The sequence below is a fragment of the Gracilinanus agilis genome, chromosome 2, assembly GCF_016433145.1.
Source record: "Gracilinanus agilis isolate LMUSP501 chromosome 2, AgileGrace, whole genome shotgun sequence".
Classification (NCBI taxonomy): domain Eukaryota; kingdom Metazoa; phylum Chordata; class Mammalia; order Didelphimorphia; family Didelphidae; genus Gracilinanus; species Gracilinanus agilis.
The window spans coordinates 403,123,655-403,142,107 of record NC_058131.1 but is presented as its reverse complement, the minus strand read 5'-3'; the positions used below and the strand labels follow the sequence as shown (position 1 = coordinate 403,142,107).

General features: G+C 37.5%; 1 non-coding gene across 1 annotated transcript; it reads left to right on the top strand.

Annotated features, from left to right (window-relative positions):
• The first annotated feature begins 13,599 nt into the window (after nucleotides 1-13,599).
• LOC123238325 lies at nucleotides 13,600-13,702 on the top strand. The gene has a single exon (XR_006505527.1). It is a non-coding gene; the product is annotated as a U6 spliceosomal RNA (small nuclear RNA).
• The last annotated feature ends 4,751 nt before the right edge of the window (nucleotides 13,703-18,453 follow it).

Genomic DNA, 18,453 nt, shown 5'->3' with positions numbered 1-18,453 from the left:
CCACTATTACCCCACACAGGGGATGGAGAAAGCGCTCCCATAGAGCTACTGGGCAGAGGGGTGGGGAAAGTGAGGAATGTCTTCAGTGGTATGGAGAGGGGGAGGGGAGTGGCCTGAGTGCTCTGCTACCCTCCAGCTCTGCCACCTGTGAGACACCCACCTTACCAACTATGTGCTCCCATTAGACTGCTAGGCAGAGGGATGGGGGAAGTGAAAAAATGTCATTAGGCATGGTGGAAAGGAGGAAGGGAGCAGCTCCACCAAGGTCCCTCTGCCTTTCTAGTAATGAACTCTGGGGGGGGGGGGGGTGAGGGGTAGAGAGGGTGGCTGTGTATCGACAGAGAGTACTTTGCATGCCATCTTTGGCATCCATGCCATAGGTTCACCATCATTGCCCTAAAACTATGCCACATTTTTTTCTCCTCTATCACAAATTCTAGAATGGGACAGTCACTTCCTCTGAAAGTTCTTCAGAAAACAGTTCTCCATTATTAATCAGAATCAAGTGTTTCCTCCACATTTTAAAGAATAAAATGATCATGGAATCAAGTTCAGAGTTTATCCACTGTTTTGGGAGAAACAGAGACAGAGATAGACAGAGACAGAGAGAGAATTAATAGATTTCTGCATGATTGGAGTCCCCTATCCCTAATAACATGTCTCTATACCAGGTGGATTTTTTTTAACATTTCCCCAATTACTCCTTCATTTTGTCTGCCTCTAAATTCCACACAACTAGAAACAAATCTATGAACAAGCCTTGTTTAAGGTCACAGGGTTAGTGTGACCTTAACCAAGAACCAAACCTAGAACTCAAATATCCTGTTCTAATTCTCACGTGCTTTCCAGATTCTCACTGGAATTTTGTTTATTGTAATGGAAAATTCAGTGTGTTTATAATCACTAGGAACAAAAACCAACCAAACAAAAAACAGTAGAAGGAATATTAATGACACTGAATTCAAGGCAGAACACCTTGTAAAACCCTCTGGTTTCCTTTGCCTGGTTTCTTCCCCACAAAGTTCTACCATCTTAGCATCTATGTTACTAAAAGAGGGAGAGGCTATTTGTTCCAAGATATTTGATTTGTCTTATTTCGTTATCTGTGACACAAGATGTCCCACATTTTCAACAATGGTATTTATTTTTTTAATGAAAAATTGTGAACCAATTTTCCCTCTCTTTAGGGTCTGTTTTCTAAATTAGGCTTTCTGAGTCACTCTGTTTCTGCAGGGTTAAGTTCATTTCCTCTAAGGATGCTTTGTCAGAGGACCAAATAGTAACATTGAATTTTAGGTTAAAAAAGAATCTTAGAGGTTTTCTTGTTGAATGTCTTCATTTTATAGATGAGGAAATTGAGGCTCAGGGAAATTGAGTCTTCCATTAAGCAGAGCAGAGATTAAAATCCCAACTCCAGGTCCCAGAGTTTTAACATTACATTTTGGTCTTTTCTGACAGCATGGCCATTTTTCTTCCACTCATTATTTATGTTGATTCTTCTCCTTCATAATTTAAATTTTTATTCATTCATTTTCAACAATATGTGTATAAATGTACATGTATATCTATGTATATGTGTATGTATATATATATATATATTTAGTGTATGTTAAAAATATTAACAGTGGAGTCTGTTGTCTCTGTTTCAGAAAGGTTTGTTATTGAGGTTTCCAACTTTCAATCAGTTAGGGGGTACGAGCCAATGGTTATAACATACAGCTTGGAATTAGGAGTTCAAGGGGTTCTTCTCTCAGTACCACTCCTAAATTGTTATGTGAGGTGACAGGCAGCCTACTCAGCCTTTCTGTGACCGCATTTCTGCATCTGGGATAATAATACTCTTTTGTTTATAAAGTGCTTTGAGACCTTTGGATGAAAAAGTGCTATATGAATGCAAATTATTATCTCTTTTCCAGATACTACTTTCATTTCCAAATTCAGAGTCTCCCCAACCCCTAAAGGGGAAGTCAGCAAATGCATAATGTGTACAGATATCTCTATCTTATGCTGCTGTGAAGATATATTTGTGGAGACATATCTTTAAGTTTTCATTTACATGCTATAGCATATCTAATTAGGATAGGAAAAATTTGCGAAGGGCTATTCAGCATTGAAAAGTGGGTTTTCTCCCCTATTTCTTTATGACTGGTGGATATGTACTTTTCTCTCGAGACCAAGAGGAACTCTCATATTAGCCCTTGAGGTAGTAGCAAAGCAAAAGAAGAAATGGTCCTCTTTCCCCCAGATTCTTAGCCTGGTGCACTTTTTTTTTTTTTTTTAATTTATTTTTTTTTTCTTTTTAACCCTTGTACTTTGGTGTATTGTCTCATAGGTGGAAGACTGGCAAGGGTGGGCAATGGGGGTCAAGTGACTTGCCCAGGGTCACACAGCTGGGAAGTGGCTGAGGCCGGGTTTGAACCTAGGACCTCCTGTCTCTAGGCCTGACTCTCACTCCACTGAGCTACCCAGCTGCCCCCTGGTGCACTTTTGTATATATAATGTCATCTCTTTTTTTCCTAATTCATTTCCTCTTAAGAAAAACATTATACCAATCCTTCTTTTTTCTCACTTTGGATTTTGCCCTTTGGGGCATCTTGTCCACTCCCATAGCTTCTGTTTTTGCTTCTTTGTAAATAATTCCCCAAACTATATATCCTGCCTTAATCTCTTCCATGAGCTCAAGTCCTATATCTCTAATTGCCTGCTGGATATCTCTGTATGAATATACTACCAGCCCCACAAACTCAATATGCCTTCCAATGGAATGCCTTATCTACCCCCTAAATATTCTTCTCCAACCAACTTCCCTTTTTCTGCTGGTGACAACACTTTCTTGCCAGGATACAGAGCTGGCGACTATAGTTGATCCTTTTTCTTCTCTTTAAAAAAATTTTTTTTCCAGATTACATGTCAGTACAATATTCAATCATTTTCTGAAATTTGGGGATCCAGGTTCTCTCCCTCCACCCCTCCCCTTTCCTCAAGATGGCAGATAGTATGATTTAGGTTGTACATGTGTTATGAGACAATACATATTTCCATGTTCATTGTGGTTATAAAAGAAGAGAAATCACTTACACTAGAAAAAAATTCATGGAAGAAATAAAGTGAAGAATGGCATGCCTCAATCTGCATCCAGATTCCATCAGTTCCTTCTATAGCAGTGGATATAGCCTTTTTCATAATGAGTCACTTGGAGTTGTCCTGGATCCTTGCGTTGCTGATAATAGTTAAGTCATCCACAGTTGATCCTTATACATTATTGTTGTTACTGTGTACAACAATGTTCTCCTGGTTCTGCTCACTTCACTTTGTTTATCACTTTGTTCACGTCTTTCCAGGTGGTTGATTTTTTAGTGATCATCTTGTTTGTCCTTTCTTATGGCACAAAAGTATTCCATTATAATCATATACCACAACTTGTTTAGCCATTCTCCATCCTAATCTCCTTTCAAATCCTATTGATTTTGCCTTTACTATATATATCTCATAACTATCCCTTCCTCTCCATTCATGTGGCCAGTCTCTCCCTTCTATAATCTATCCTTCACACAACTGGCAAATGAGTCTTCCCAATGCAGAGGTCTGATCAGGTCATTCCTTTGCTCAAATACCTCAAATGGTTCCTTATTACTAACAGGATCACATATAAACTATTTATCTTAACATTTAAGGTTCTACATCACCTGGCTCCAATCAAAGCTTCCATTTATATATTCTATGTTCAAAATAAATTGGCCTACTAATTTTTCCCTAGTCTTAACCCACATTCTTAGTTTTAAGCCTCTACATACTTACTAATCTTCCCTTTCTAACTTTGCCATTTCTCATTTTTGCTTCAGCTGGGCCTTACATAGTGCTAGTGCCTGCCATAGAATAAACACCACTTAATAAATGTTTATTGATTGATTCATTGAATTCATATTTAGAGGAAGAAAAACCATCTCCTACAACAGATCCTCAATTCCTTCTATTATCCCTTCTCTCTCACTTATCCTCAATCTCTCCCTGTCTAACGGCTGCTTCCTTGCAGCCTTGAAACACACCTGTCTTCCCCAGTCTCAAAAAATCTTCACTTAGGGCAATTAGGTAGGACAGCAGATAGAGTGCTAGGCCTGGAATCTGGAGGTCCTGGGTTCTAATCTGGATTTGGACCCTTCCTCATTGTGTGCCCCTGGGCAAGTCACTTAACCTCAATTGTCTAGCCCTTACTGACCTTCTGCCTTGGAACCAATACTTGTATCTATTCAAAGACAGAAGGTATGGGTTTAAATAAAAAATTTAAACTTAATCAATCCATATCTGACTGCTATCATATTATACTTCCCTTTTATGTGGCTAGGCTCCTTTAAAAGACTATCCATTTTATATCTATAGCCACGCTCTTTGTAGTGGCAAAAAAAAAAAAATTGGAAAATGAGGGGATGCCCTTTGATTGGGGAATGACTAAACAAATTGTAGTATCTGTTGGCGATGGAATACTATTGTGCTGAAAGGAATAATGAACTGGAGGAATTCCATGTGAACTGGAAAGACCTCAAGGAATTGATGCAGAGTGAAAGGAGCAGAACCAGGAGAACCTTATACACAGAGACACTTTTACATTGTGGTACAATCAAATGTAATGGACTTCTCTACTAGCAGCAATGCAATGATACAGGATAATTCTGAGGGATTTATGAGAAAGAATGCTATCTGCATCCAGAGAAAGAAATATAGAAGAAAAACAATTACTTGATCACATGGGTCAATGGGGATATGATTGGGGATATAGACACTAAATGATCACCCTAGTGCAAATATTATTAATATGAAAATAGGTCTTTATCAATGACACATGTAAAACCCAGTGGAATTGCTCACTGGTGGGAGGGAGATGGAAGCAGGGGAGGAAAAGAACATGAATCATGTAACCATGGAAAAATATTCTAAATTAATTGATTAATTAAATAAACTTAAAAAAAGATAAAAAATAAAAATAAAAGGCTATCCATTTGAGAAGGACCTGAGTTCAAATCTAGTCTCAGATACTTACTAGCTGTGTGACCCTGGGCAAGTCACTTAACCCTATGTGTCTCAGTTTCCTTAATTGTAAAATGAACTAGAGAAGGAAGTGGCAAACCACTCCAGCCTCAAAAGGGTTCATGAAGAGTTGGACACGACTGAAAAGTGACTTAGCAACAAAAATTGCATTTCACATTTACATAATAAAATATTAAGTCAAAAGTTCTAAATCTCTCGTGTTTAATTAAAGTTTTATTGATTCCTTTTTTTTATTTAGACTTAAGGCATTTCCTAATTATATAACTCGTGTTATTTAAACTTAAGTCATTCCTCTAATCCCCAGTCCTCCCTTTTAATAAGGGAAAAAGGATCAGTGAAACCAACTGACACCAACTGAATCTGATGGTTTATGCAATGTTCTGGGCCCCATGGAACTATTGCTTCTTTAGCAAAAGGAAAGAAGTATATTTCATCATCTACACCCTGGAACAAAGATTAGTCATTATAGTTCTAATTTCTAATAAGCAACTGTAGGCATTAGTAAGCAAATGGACAAAGTATGGGGAAGATAATCTTAGGATCCCTGAAATTACAAAGCCCAGGTCAGAACACTTAAAGAGTTGTTGAATACAAGATATTTTCAAATGAAATAATTAATAAACAAAAATGATTGCATAAGGTTATATTAACAAACTATATAGATACATAAATGCTGAGGAAACTAAAAACAAAGGAATGTGCTTATTTTTATTTCTATTTCTCAAAATTTTATATTTCTTAAAAGAGATAAATCTCAAGTGATAGATCCCCAAGTCTTGAGTCATACAGTTCTCTAAAAAAAAACCCCTCCCAAGGGTCAGTGGGTACCTTTTTCCTTATAACTACAGTCAGGGTCAGGGAAAATTACAGACATGGATTATTGGAGAAAAGGCAGGAAAGTGTTCCATTTAGGAAGAGCAATCTGAGATAAGGCCCTAAAAGATATTCAGAGGTAATAAAACAACTCGACTAAGGCAAAAGGGCTTTATTATGAAGCATAGAGAGGCCATCTTAGATTAATTATTTTCCTAAATGATCCCAGAAAAATCACCTTTTTCTACTTCCTTCCTTGGTTAAAAAAGGGGGGAGGGATTATGTCACTGTTATTGTTCAGTCATTTCAGTATCTAACTTTCTGTAATCTTTGGGGGGTTTCTTGGCAAAGATATTGGAGTGGTTTGCCATTTCCTTCTCCAGCTCATTTTTACAGATGAGGAAACTGAAGTAAACATGGCTAAGTGACCAGGGTCATGCAACTAGTAAGGTCTGAGACAAAATTTGAACTTATGAAGATGAATCTTCCTGATTCTAAGCCCAGTGTTCTATTCATTATGCCACCTAGCTGCCCCAAATTATACCACTAGCCTACCTCAAAGACATGCTAGTGAGTGAGAGACTAAATAAAACTACTATGTACTCATATATTTTTAGAATTTCCATTGCTAAGTGACACAATGGATAACATGCTAGACTTGGATTCAGGAAGATGAGTTCCAATCCTACACAAGATACATAATATCTTTGAGAATGTGGACAAGTCACTGAAACTCTTTCAACCTCAGTTTTCTTCACATATAAAATGGGGATGATAGTAACATTCACCTCATTAAGTTATTTTGAGTATCAAATGAGAGAACTCATATAGACAATAGACATAAGACTATTAGACAATGCCTGGTTCTTACCATACATGATGGTCGTATAAATTTAGGGTGGGGTGGGGACAATTACAGGCCAGAATGCTTCATAAATATATAGAGAGAAATGGATATTATTATTATTATTATTATTAGGTTTTTTGTACAACACTTCACTTCTTGAAATGTGGATAGGGTGCTGGGCTTGGAGTCAGGAAGACTCATCTTCCTTAGTTCAAATGTGGCCTCAGACAATTGCTAGCTGTGTGATCCTGGGCAAGAAACTGATCTGCTTCAGTTTCCTCATCTATAAAATGAGCTGGAGAAGGAAATCACTCCAGTTATCTTTGCCAAGAAAACTCTAAATGAGGTCACAAAATCACATATGACTGAAAATGATTGAACAATAAGTAAAATGAAGAACTTGGGTTTAGATAACCTCTAAGATCTTTTCTAGCTTTAATGTTCTGTAATTATGTTTTACTTTTATTTGCAATTGCTCAAAGGTATCTGAACTTACAAGTCATTTAAAGTATGAGTCATTATCATTAACATTATAATGGAATGTTGTTCATCTTTTGTTTCTGAAGAGGACCAATGACATCACAGGATGATGTTTTGACTTGCTTGTGAATTGGATTTAAGTGAAGTAGACTTGCCCAAAGTCATCTTCCTCATTCTCCTTTCCAGAGTCTAGTGGTAAGACAAAAGTCAGGATGACTGGCAATAACTCAAAAAACAGTGGATGACCTTGGCTTCTTCAGTGTCTGACCAAGCTCTAAGTACTCCACAGGGCCTGCTTCAGCCACCTTCCTGGCCATTGGAATGAATTGTTCTCATCCACCCATTCTACTAGGGAAGTCTTCACATGCTTGGAGTAGACATCCTCTTAATTCATAGACAAGTTTGAGGCCTGCAGGTTACCCTTAAACTGATTTAGCCCATGTTCCAAGACGATTTTTGCCAGGATATGGCTGTTGCAAATGCTACAGTTTCTTAAAGCCATAGGCGAGAGTTAGACAAAAAGTGGACACCAAAGGTGGATGTGCAGCCCTGAAAAGAACTCAGCAAATCCTCATGCCAGAGGTGCTAATCCTCCCTGGATGCCCCATATACCCCTATTATGGGTAATATGTTATTTATATGGCATATTTTCTCCATGTAGAGAGAATATAGAATACATATTATGTTGTGTGCATAATATGACATTTTATATACATATACACTTTAAATTGTAATTGCTCCAGGATATGAAAGACCATTTCAATTAATATTTCAGTGTCCATGCTTAAGGCACTGTACTAGGTGTTAGTGATACAAAGATAACAAAGGGCACAGCCCCTGACCACAAGGACCATAAAACCTAGTAGAGTACATTTTTAGAGGTGTCCACGTTATAACATTTCAGGTTAGACTTTGGATACACTGCTTTGTTTTAAAATCTTGACTAGAATTAGTAATAAAGAAAGAATTAAAAACTAAGTTCATATGATGTTTCCTTTTTTCTATTGGAAAAATAGAGAAACTGAGTAATAAGGGATAATGGTACTCCTTTGAATTCTTGAGAGAGAATAGTGGGGAGGGAACTCCCAACACCACTTTGTTAAGCTCTTGGCAGTCAGGTCCCCTACCTTTTCCATTCTCCTTGGGTCTCCCTTTGCAGAGCCTAAGTAGAAATGCAGAGTTTGTAGAATACTCCTTGATGCCTATAATAGAGTTATTGCTCATTCTCAGGAAATTAAACAGAGAATTTTATTTGTATAGATTTCATACAGTCTTAATTCATTTTTATGTAAACTGAAGGCTAAAACTTAAGGAAGTTTCTGACTAGAGTACCTCATATATTAGATGGCAGTACCTATTGCTAGGGAGTGATGCTGCACTTCAGCTTTATTAGTCAATATAAAGGATTTTCTGCCAAAACAAAAAAAGAGGGAGGGGGGACTTAGGTTCTCCAAACTACAAGTGCAAAGTCCAGGGATCCCAAAGAATGGCAAAAATTTCTCTGGTCCAGAGAGGGAGGCAAAGGAGGATGTAATGATCATAGAGTAGGAACTATGTTTCAAAATACTGAAAGTGTGGCGAAGATAAGCAAATTGTTACATAGTCTCTACAAATCCTAGATACAGAATTATTGGTCTACAAAGATGCCCTGCATGCCATCAGGCTGGTCATAATATTGACCCTTTTCTTTTTTTTAATTAAATTTCATTTTTGTCAATTAAATAATCTAATATAGGTTATATCAGGGCTTTCATGCAATATGATTTCCATAGTTGATCCCTTTCTTATCAAGAGATTTCATTCATTAAAATTAAAAATTCAATAAATACATGTTCAACAAATATCTACTATAGGGGCAGCTAGGTATCCCAGTGGATAAAACACAGGCCTGGAGTAGGGAGGACCTGGGTTCAAATCTGATCTCAGACACTTCCTACCTGTGACCCTGGGCAAGTCATTTAACCCCCTTTGACCCCTTGCCTTTCTGTCTTAGAGCTATGTCTAGTAAAGGTTGTTTTTTTTTTTTTAATCTACTATATCAAAGCAATATACTAACTGCTTATTCTAAGAAAAGGGAGGAAAGATAATGACATTTTCAACCTTTACCTTCCAGGATTCGATTATATTATGCAGTGGAGGGAACTCTATCCAGGGGAGTCAGGAAACTTGAGTTCTATTATAGATTCTGGAGAATCTGTTACCTTGAGCAAGTCCTTTATTTTTCTGGGACTCTGTTTTTTCATTTATAAAATGAAGGAATTGAATTTGACAACTTCTAAGGCTTCTTCCATCTCTAATATCTTATGTTCCAAGGGGAGAAAAAACATGTAAATAATTTTAATACAAACCAGAAATAATAATGTATGAAATTAAAAGTATTTTGAGAATTGTTACCTGAGGGAATTAGGGTTACATTTTTTTTCTTCTATGAGGCTCTATCTTCCATTTTATCATCAAAAAATGAGGTTCACTTTACAGAGATTTTCTTTGTAGTCATATCTAGTAGAAATAGAAAAATATCGGGTGTCTGCATTTTACTCATGTGGATAAAGTGATTTTCACAGATGCCAAGTTGATTTTGGTCTCTGATGCTCATCACTTTTTCTTCATTCCCCAGCTCCTCTGTTTTTCACTCATGCCATTTGGGCAGATTTCCTTTCCTTCTCTCTCTAAGGAACAGAAAGCTTGTGTCAGAAACAGCATCTTCTCTTTTCTCTCCATGTGCAATCATCCTTTTAATTTTCTCTCTCCACCTCCCTAGTCCCCCACTAGCCAGTGCATCAAAAATGATACAATTAGTGTGTGACACAAAATGAGACTTTTCAAGAATTTGCCCCGAGGGTATATTTGTCATTTTTCTTAGGGGGAAAAAAGTTTGTTGGAGTCTCAGTAGCAGATGGCAGTTTTCCACATGGAAAAGGAAATTCGAGTCACTGAAGGGGGAAGAAAAGATGTTTTGCTATTTTGCAGGCCTAAGAAAATGAAGAGTTGTGTTTTTGTTGTGTTTTTTCCCTCCAGATAGTTTTAGTTGGCAACAGCAAGTGTGGGGGTAGTTTCCCCTGCCATAGCCAGTGCTTGAGATAAAGAGAAATGCAGTCTCCAGAACTGAGATTCCAGCAGTAATGAATTCCCTCTGAATGTGTTTTTTGAAATCTAGTACTTTCTGAGCCAAATCTTTGTGGCTACACATGGATATCTTGGTTTTAGTTTTAATGGGGCATGGATTACCTATTGGGCTGGATCACAAGGTCTTGAACTGTTTAGTTCCCTAATATAGTCCCCTTTGGGGCCAATGGACCCAGTCTTGCTAATGACCATATTCAGGGCCAATAGAGTGGGAGGGCCTTTGAGACTGGACTTCAAGTGAAAAGGGGGCCTCAAACACAGCAGGTAAAGTGCTACCCAACATTCTGCTATGGGGAAAGAGCATTTGAATGATCCCACCAGGCTTAAGAGCAACTCTGATATTTCACGCATGGATGCTAGATTTTTCTTTAAATAATTAGTATATTTATACAGAAACCTAGAAAAATCACTGCTTAATTTTTAAAAGTTCAATGTCGCTTTTTTGGCACCTTGTTTTGTTTTCATGTATCTTTGTTTTAGGATTATGGCTAAGAGCTTCAAGATAGGAACTCACTCTCTATAAGGTCTTAGTAATCCTTTCTCCTCAGATAGGTGAGAGACTCAAGTGCATTCAGATGACTCTGAACTCTAATGGTGCCACATTTCCTAACACTGGATTTGTTATACTCACTCATACCTACCTAATTCTAAGAAGGGGCCCATCCTATATTAGGGATGTTATGTTAAAAAAAAAAAAAATTCTAGATCACTTTCTCTGTATCTTTCCCAGTGCCTAGCAAAGGATTAGGAGCATTGTGGATGTTCTAGAAGTTGAATTGAATCTAGCTCTCTTGTGGTACACAATCATTATAATATCAATTAATCAATAGGTATTTTTTTTAATTATCGCTTACTCAAAGCTGCACTAGGCACTGTAGCAGGTCCAAAAGAAACAGAAGGCACGGGCTAGGGCTAGGCCTTTAAAGACTTTTCCTTCTAGTTGGGGACATAGAATTATTAGCATATATGAAACAATGATGAGTCATACTCAGATATTTTAATAGCTTTCTAGTTTTGAAATCTATCAATATCTGCTCTCTCTTCTATCCATATTGTTATATTCTCTGGGCCTGGAGAGAACAGGAAGCTGATTTGAATCATACTAACCTATAAAGAGCCACTAGCAGCAACTTGAACTCTATGTAATCTTTAGTTCCCATTCTTACAGAATAAGATACCTAAGACAGCATCGCTTCTGTTTCATCAACCTGATAGAATCAAATAAAGTGAGAATGAATATCAAGGGCACTCTTGAAAAAGAAAAATATAGGGGGCAGCTGGGTAGCTCAGTGGATTGAGAGTCAGGCCTAGAGATGGGAGGTCCTAGGTTCAAATCTGGCCTCAGACACTTCCCAGCTGTGTGACCCTGGGCAAGTCACTTGACCCCCATTGCCTAGCCCTTACCACCCTTCTGCCTTGGAGACCAATACACAGTATTGACTCCAAGATAGAAGGTAAGGGTTTAAACACACACACACACACACACACAAAACTCCAAATGGGGTCCCAAAGAGTTAGACGTGACTGAAATGACTGAAGAACAACATAGGACTTTCACATTAGTAAGAAGATGGTAATAATAACTCTTAACTTGTATACTTCTTTGTTTACTTCTTTGAAGTCTGTCAGACATTTACATATCTCATTTCATCTGCACAAATCTGTAAAGCGCATACTAGTATTATCCCCATTTTATAGACATAAAAATTGAGTCTGAGAGGTTAAGTGATTTGCTCAGAATGAGACAGTAAGGGTCTAGAGGCAGACTTTGAACTGAAATCTTCTTGATTCCAAGTTCAGCACTCTAGTACTGAATAGATATATTCTATCTAGTACAAGTTATAGAGTGTAGATTGTCTTTCACTTTCTTAAATATCCCCCTAAAACTTGCATAATCTTGTGAGTGATATAAAGGTGACAACAGCAAGATTCTGGAAGGTCAGACCTAGAGACCTTGTATCTTTGCACAGCCTGCTCCTCAGAAGCAGTTTATTTCCATATCCTATTTAGAACACATAGTAGGTCCTCAAAAAATATTTATTAATTAACCAGAGTTCAGTGAACATTGGTCCTGCCACTTACCATTTGTGTGACTCAATATAAGTCCCTTAATATCTGTAGGCCTCAGTTTCCTCATCTTGGAAATGAGAAGTTTGGGCTAGATGACAGCTAAGGTCCTTCCCAGTTCTAAATCTATTATCTATGAATGAACGAATGATTAGTAGGGAAGGATGACCAGCTATACTTAAAAACACCACTAGGTGGCAGCATGACCAATTAATTGGCTGCTTTATTATCCTAAATAAATTACTTATGATCAGGCTTACTATACTCTAGATTTTTTCAAGAAACAACAAGTTTCTTGAAAGAAAGCGTGGTCTTGTCAGATACATTTAATCTTCCTATGTTAGATCATTTGAGGGTCTTGTCTCAAATTATTAACCTAGGAGTTGGGCTTCCCAGGCAAGAAAGCTAAGGAGTTTCCACATTGTTAAAAAATTTGGAAACCATAATTTAATTCATTGGTTTGCTTTTTTCCCACTGTAGTCTTTTAGGTAATAGAACTGAATTTTTCTATACCTCTTCTGAGTTTTTATACTTTTCCCATTTTTCTCAGCTCTTCCAGCCAACCCGGAAAGTGAAGAACAGCAAGATTCTGTTTGAAAGGACACTGAGAGACTCAAGGAAAAACCTTCAATGGATACCTAGAATACTGAGTCAAAATCATCTCCATGAATAAGCTGAGTAGTAGTCACTCCTGTGAGATGACAAGAAAGAAATTGATATTTTTTAAAATTCATTTTAAAATATTTTTCCGTGATTACATAATTCATGTTCTCTTCCTCCCTTCTCCCCTTCCCCTTCCCAGAGCTGACGAACAATTCCACTGGGTTATACATGTGTTATCACTTGATACCTATTTCCATATTATTCATTTTTGTAATAGAGTAATTTTTTTAAAACTTTTAAAAACTTTTTAAAAACCTTTTTTTAAAGTTTTTAAAACCCCCAATCATAGATCCATGTAAACAAGTGATAAATCATATGTCTTTCTTCTGCATTTCTACTCCCACAGTTCTTTCTCTTGATGTGGATAACATTCTTTTTCCTGAGTTCCTTGGGATTGTCCTGGATCACTGTATTGCTACTAGTAGCAAAGTCGATTTTATTTGATCATTCTACAGTGTTTCAATTTCTGTATACAATGTTCTCTTCGTCCTGCTCATTTCACTCTACATCAGTTCATGGAGGTCTTTTCAGTTCATATAAAAATAAAGATATTGATATTTTTGTTTCAGCAGCACATATGCTAAAATTGGAACAATACAGAGAAGATTAGCATGACCCTTGTGCAAAGATGACATGCAAATTTGCAAAGCATTCCATATTTTTTGGATTAAAAAAAGAAAGACATTAACATTTCTGGAAATTTTCCTTCCCTACTAGACTTACTTTGATAATAATTAATAATAACATATAATATATATTAATATATATATTAATTCTCACAGTAATCCTGTAAGGTAGGTGATGTCTTCATCATTATTTTACAGATGAGAAAACCAAGGCTGAGAGAGGTTAAGTTACTTGCCTAGAGTCACAAAGCTAATAGGTATCTGAGGAAGGATTTGAATTTAAGCTTTTCTCATTCCAAGGCCAATAGTTTTATCTATTGGGCCATCTAACTGCCTAATAGAACCTTTTACATGACTTCAAATCATATCTTGGATCCCTGGGATAAATTTTCAAAGGAAAAAAGATAGCAGCTACAAGCTGTGGGTGGTGGTAAAAATGGCACAAAGGACCTAAGCCAGGGAGTATATACCTAATATGATGAGGAAGGAAGGAAGAAAAAGGAAGGAAGGAAGAAAAAGGAAGGAAGGAAGGAAGGAAGGAAGGAAGGAAGGAAGGAAGGAAGGAAGGAAGGAAGGAAGGAAGGAAGAAGAAAAGCTGTAAAAGTACAAAGGTTGTGGTTCTATATTTAACCATTATGAAAATAGATTGCTCTTATTCTTAATAGCAAATCTGTTCCATTTTGCCTCTATTTGTTTTTCCAACTTTGTTTATAAATATTCTTAGGATGATGTGGCTTAGTTGGATCTCATGAGCTTTCTGCAAACCCAGTTTTCATTCCATTTATTTTATTCTTTTGTGGAGTATTGTTGCTTATAAATTTGTTTAACCCTCCTTATCTTTTGCCTTAAAACCAATCAGGCAGAAGAATGGTAAGGGCTAGGAAATTGGGGTTAAGTGTCTTACGAGGTGGGGGGGCGGGGCGGGGTGTTACACAGTCAGGATGTGTTTTATGTCAGATTTGAACTCAGATCTTATTGACTCCAGGCCTGGTGCTCTATCTACTGTGCTACCTAGCTACCCTTTCATAATTTTCTATCATCATCATCATCTATAATGTTTTCCAAATGAGTTTATCTTCTAAACGGGTATTATGACTGAATGGCATGTCTCTCTACTTGTCAAGGTAATCAAATGTTTGCTAAGGTTGGTTTCTGGGATCTTTTGGCCTCTTCATTGTAATGATTGTTTTATATCTACAAAATTATGATAGTCAGTCAAATCAATTTCTCATTTTTCTGAGTCAATAGCTTATTTAAATAGGCTAGATTGGAGCTGTGGTAAATTGTACATCATGTTTTCTCATCTTTATCCATTCTCCGAATTTGTTGTTTATTTTTACCTTTTTTTCTATCTAGTCAATGGTCTGACCATAGACATACAGCTGATTTTAGAAGTTACTTCCAGGGGGCAGCTGGGTGGCTCAGTGGATTGAGAGTCAGGCCTACAAATGGGAGGCCCTGTGGTTCAAATCTGGCCTCAGACACTACCTAGCTATGTGACCCTGGGCAAGTCATTTAATCCCTATTGCCTAGCCCTTACCACACAGTATTGATTCTAAGATGGAAGGTAAGAGTTTGTTGGGGGGCGGGGGGAGGGTGGTTAAGTTACTTCCACGTCAATAGTTACTTCCTAGGCAGTAAGTAGGGACAGGACCTATGATTTCATTGATATAATCATCTTCCAGATGAGGAAACTACCAGTGCAAGCCAGCACCTTCTCTGAAACTTAATCTTAGCTGCCTAGAGCACTGAGAGATTTAGTGACCTGCCTAGGATCATCCAGCCATGTATGCTTCAAAGGAGAGCCTGGAATGAAGATCCTACTGGCTCCAAAGCCAGAATTCTATTCCAATGCTATACTACCTCTCATTTTTTGTTATATTCCTTAGTGCTTACAATATCCAGTTACCTTCTGACTCTCTTCTTGAACAGTGTGCTTGAGATACACTGGCCCAGATCAAGAGCCAGGCTTAGAGATAGGAGTTCCTACATTCAAATCTGGCCTCATACACTTTCTAGTTATGTGACCCTGGGCAAGCCACTTGACCCCCATTGCCTAGCCCTTGCCACTTTTCTGCCTTGGAAAAAATATATGGTATTGATTCTAAGACGGAAGGTAGGGTTTAAAAAAAAAAAAAGATGCACTGGACCAAGGGGTCCCAAATAATCTCAAAGCCTTTAGCCCCTCAGATTTCTTAATCTTAAATAATATTTTCCAACCATCACCAGCTGTGCCTACCTTTCCATTAAAAGCAATAAGTAACAAATGTATAAGTTGTCTTGTAATGGAAGATTTTGTTCAGGTCTTCCTAAAATTCCTTTATTTCTATAATCTAAGCTTTGATTATCTTTATGGCAGTAGCCTGTGCTCAACATGGATAACCAAATACCCCATAAAATGTTTCTTCTTATTGCTCTGGAATTCACTCCCAGCCAAACTCAGCTAATTGTGATGTCTTCCAGTTTCATCAGCAGCTATACCAATATTAATCTGATTTTATTTCTTCTAAAGGTGTGCAAGTTCTATGGTTACAGGACATGACTTCCCATTTGGAGTACTAACAATTAAATGAATACTTTTTATTATTTTATTGATTAATTAAGAAAAATCTTCCATGGTTACATGATTCATGTTCTTTCCCTCCCGTCTTCCCACCCCCTCCCACAGCTGATGCACAATTACACTGGGTTTTACATGTGTCATTGATCAAGACCTATTTCCATATTATTGATTTAAATGAATATTTAAATGGACTAAAAACTGAAATTTAGCACTGCCTGCTCTCCCTTTCACTATTCTACTGCAAACCCTGCAAAAGCATAATAGGACTGCATACAACTGAACTCCATTTCATATTTTTCTTTATGTTACAGATTACCAATGGACAAGGAATTCATCACCTAAAAGCAACCTGATGGTGATGATCCTCTTGTACATAACTAGGCTAGTTCTGACAGTAGGTACAATCTGTTGCAAAAAAACATAATTGAACATAATTTCTCAGGTTGTTAGAACCTACCAGGGCTAGCCTTTAAGAATATAAAGTCAATTTCATGCTCAAATCATCCTCACTGTCTATCTGTCTATTTAGCCCCCAAATTTTGTTAGGAAAACTAGAGAATCCAGCAGACTTATTCAACTGCATAGTCACGTGCATCAATGGAATCATCACTAATGTTTGGGAATTATTTTGCTCACTCACCAATCAAGAAATGTTTATTGAAAATCTCCTAGGTGCCCAATACTATGCCAAATGGTGTAGGGTATAAAAGTAAAATAAAACATGGTCCTCGTCTCAGGACACTTAAAAATCTAACTGAGATTATAAAACAGACAAAAATTAAAGCCACTAGAAAATGACTAAATGCCAAACTTTTTGCCACTCCACTATAAGTTAAAGAGAAGCTCAGTGAGATAATCACTGTGGGCTGAAAACGAGAAAGGGGTGGGGGGGGGGGGAGTCTGGTTTGATCTGAGGTCTGGAACATGAGCAAGATTTAGACAAGCAGGAAATAGAAGATAAAGAATTCCAAGAGGGGGCAATGATGTGAGCAAAATCGAAGAAAAACGAAATAGCATGGCATGCTTTTAGTGGTTCTTTTGAAACAACATTAGATAAGAAGGGATGGAGCCTGATTATGGCCTTGAAAGCTGGGCAGAGGAAGCTAAACATGTTGTCACAGAAAATAGAGAGCCATTCTCACTTCTTGAACAAGGAAGTTATATGAAAGAAGAGGTATTTTAGAAAGATAGATTAACAATAGAGTACAGAATAGATTAGAGAGGGAGAGACTTAAGAGAGGAAGAGGAGTTTATTGTAATTAGCCAAGTGTAACAACTGCTGCTGGCCCAGTATTCCAAGGTTAGTCATCTGGGAGGCTAGAAGAATGTGGTACTATACTAACACAAATAGGATTGTTGAAAAGAGGAGCCAATTGGGGGAATAAAGTCAGATGGGGAAGATGATGAATTCAGCTTTGAACCTGTACAGCTTGAAGTAATGAGATAGTCCTATGGAGAAAGCTAATAAAACCACAATATGGCACAGGTCCATGGTTTCATTGTTTGGGAATTCTCTTCATTGGTATAGATCTCAGCTTAACCATAACTTAGCTTGCTCAGGGTCACAAAGTCAGTAAGTATCAAAAGTGGAACTTGAAACCATGCTTACCTGACTGAGCCTGGCACTCTAGCTACTATGCCATGTCACTCTCAAGAATATACTCGAGGGGTAACTAGGTAGTGGATAGAATGCCAGATTTGAAATTGGGAGGACCTGGGTTCAAATCTGACCTCAGACATTCTCTAGCTGTCACTTAACCTCAATTGCCTAGCTCTTGCCACTCTTTTGTCTTAGAATTGGTACTAAGACAGAAGGTAAGGATTCTTTTTAAAAAGAGAGAGACTACTGCAAACAACTGGAAATATGGACTCATTATAAGCAAGAAGTTAGGACCAGAAATTTGGAAGTAATCTACACAGAAGTGATAATAGCATACATACCTCATTGATTTCCCAACAAGCTGGGCACTGTTCCAAACCTCCACTTTTCTGAAGCCTCCCAATTTCATTCAAACTTTCCCTCTAATAAAGTGATCTAGCCTCTTAACCTTACCAAAAAGAACTATACTCTAAAGTGGAAAGAGACAAGAAGTTCGAATCCTACCTTAGACATTTATTTTTTCCTCTGTAAGAAGGAGTTAGTTATATTTGAGCTACTGCCACACAGGTTGTTGTGAGTATAACAAGGATCTGGCCCATGTGCAGAGCTCTCTGGACATGAAGAG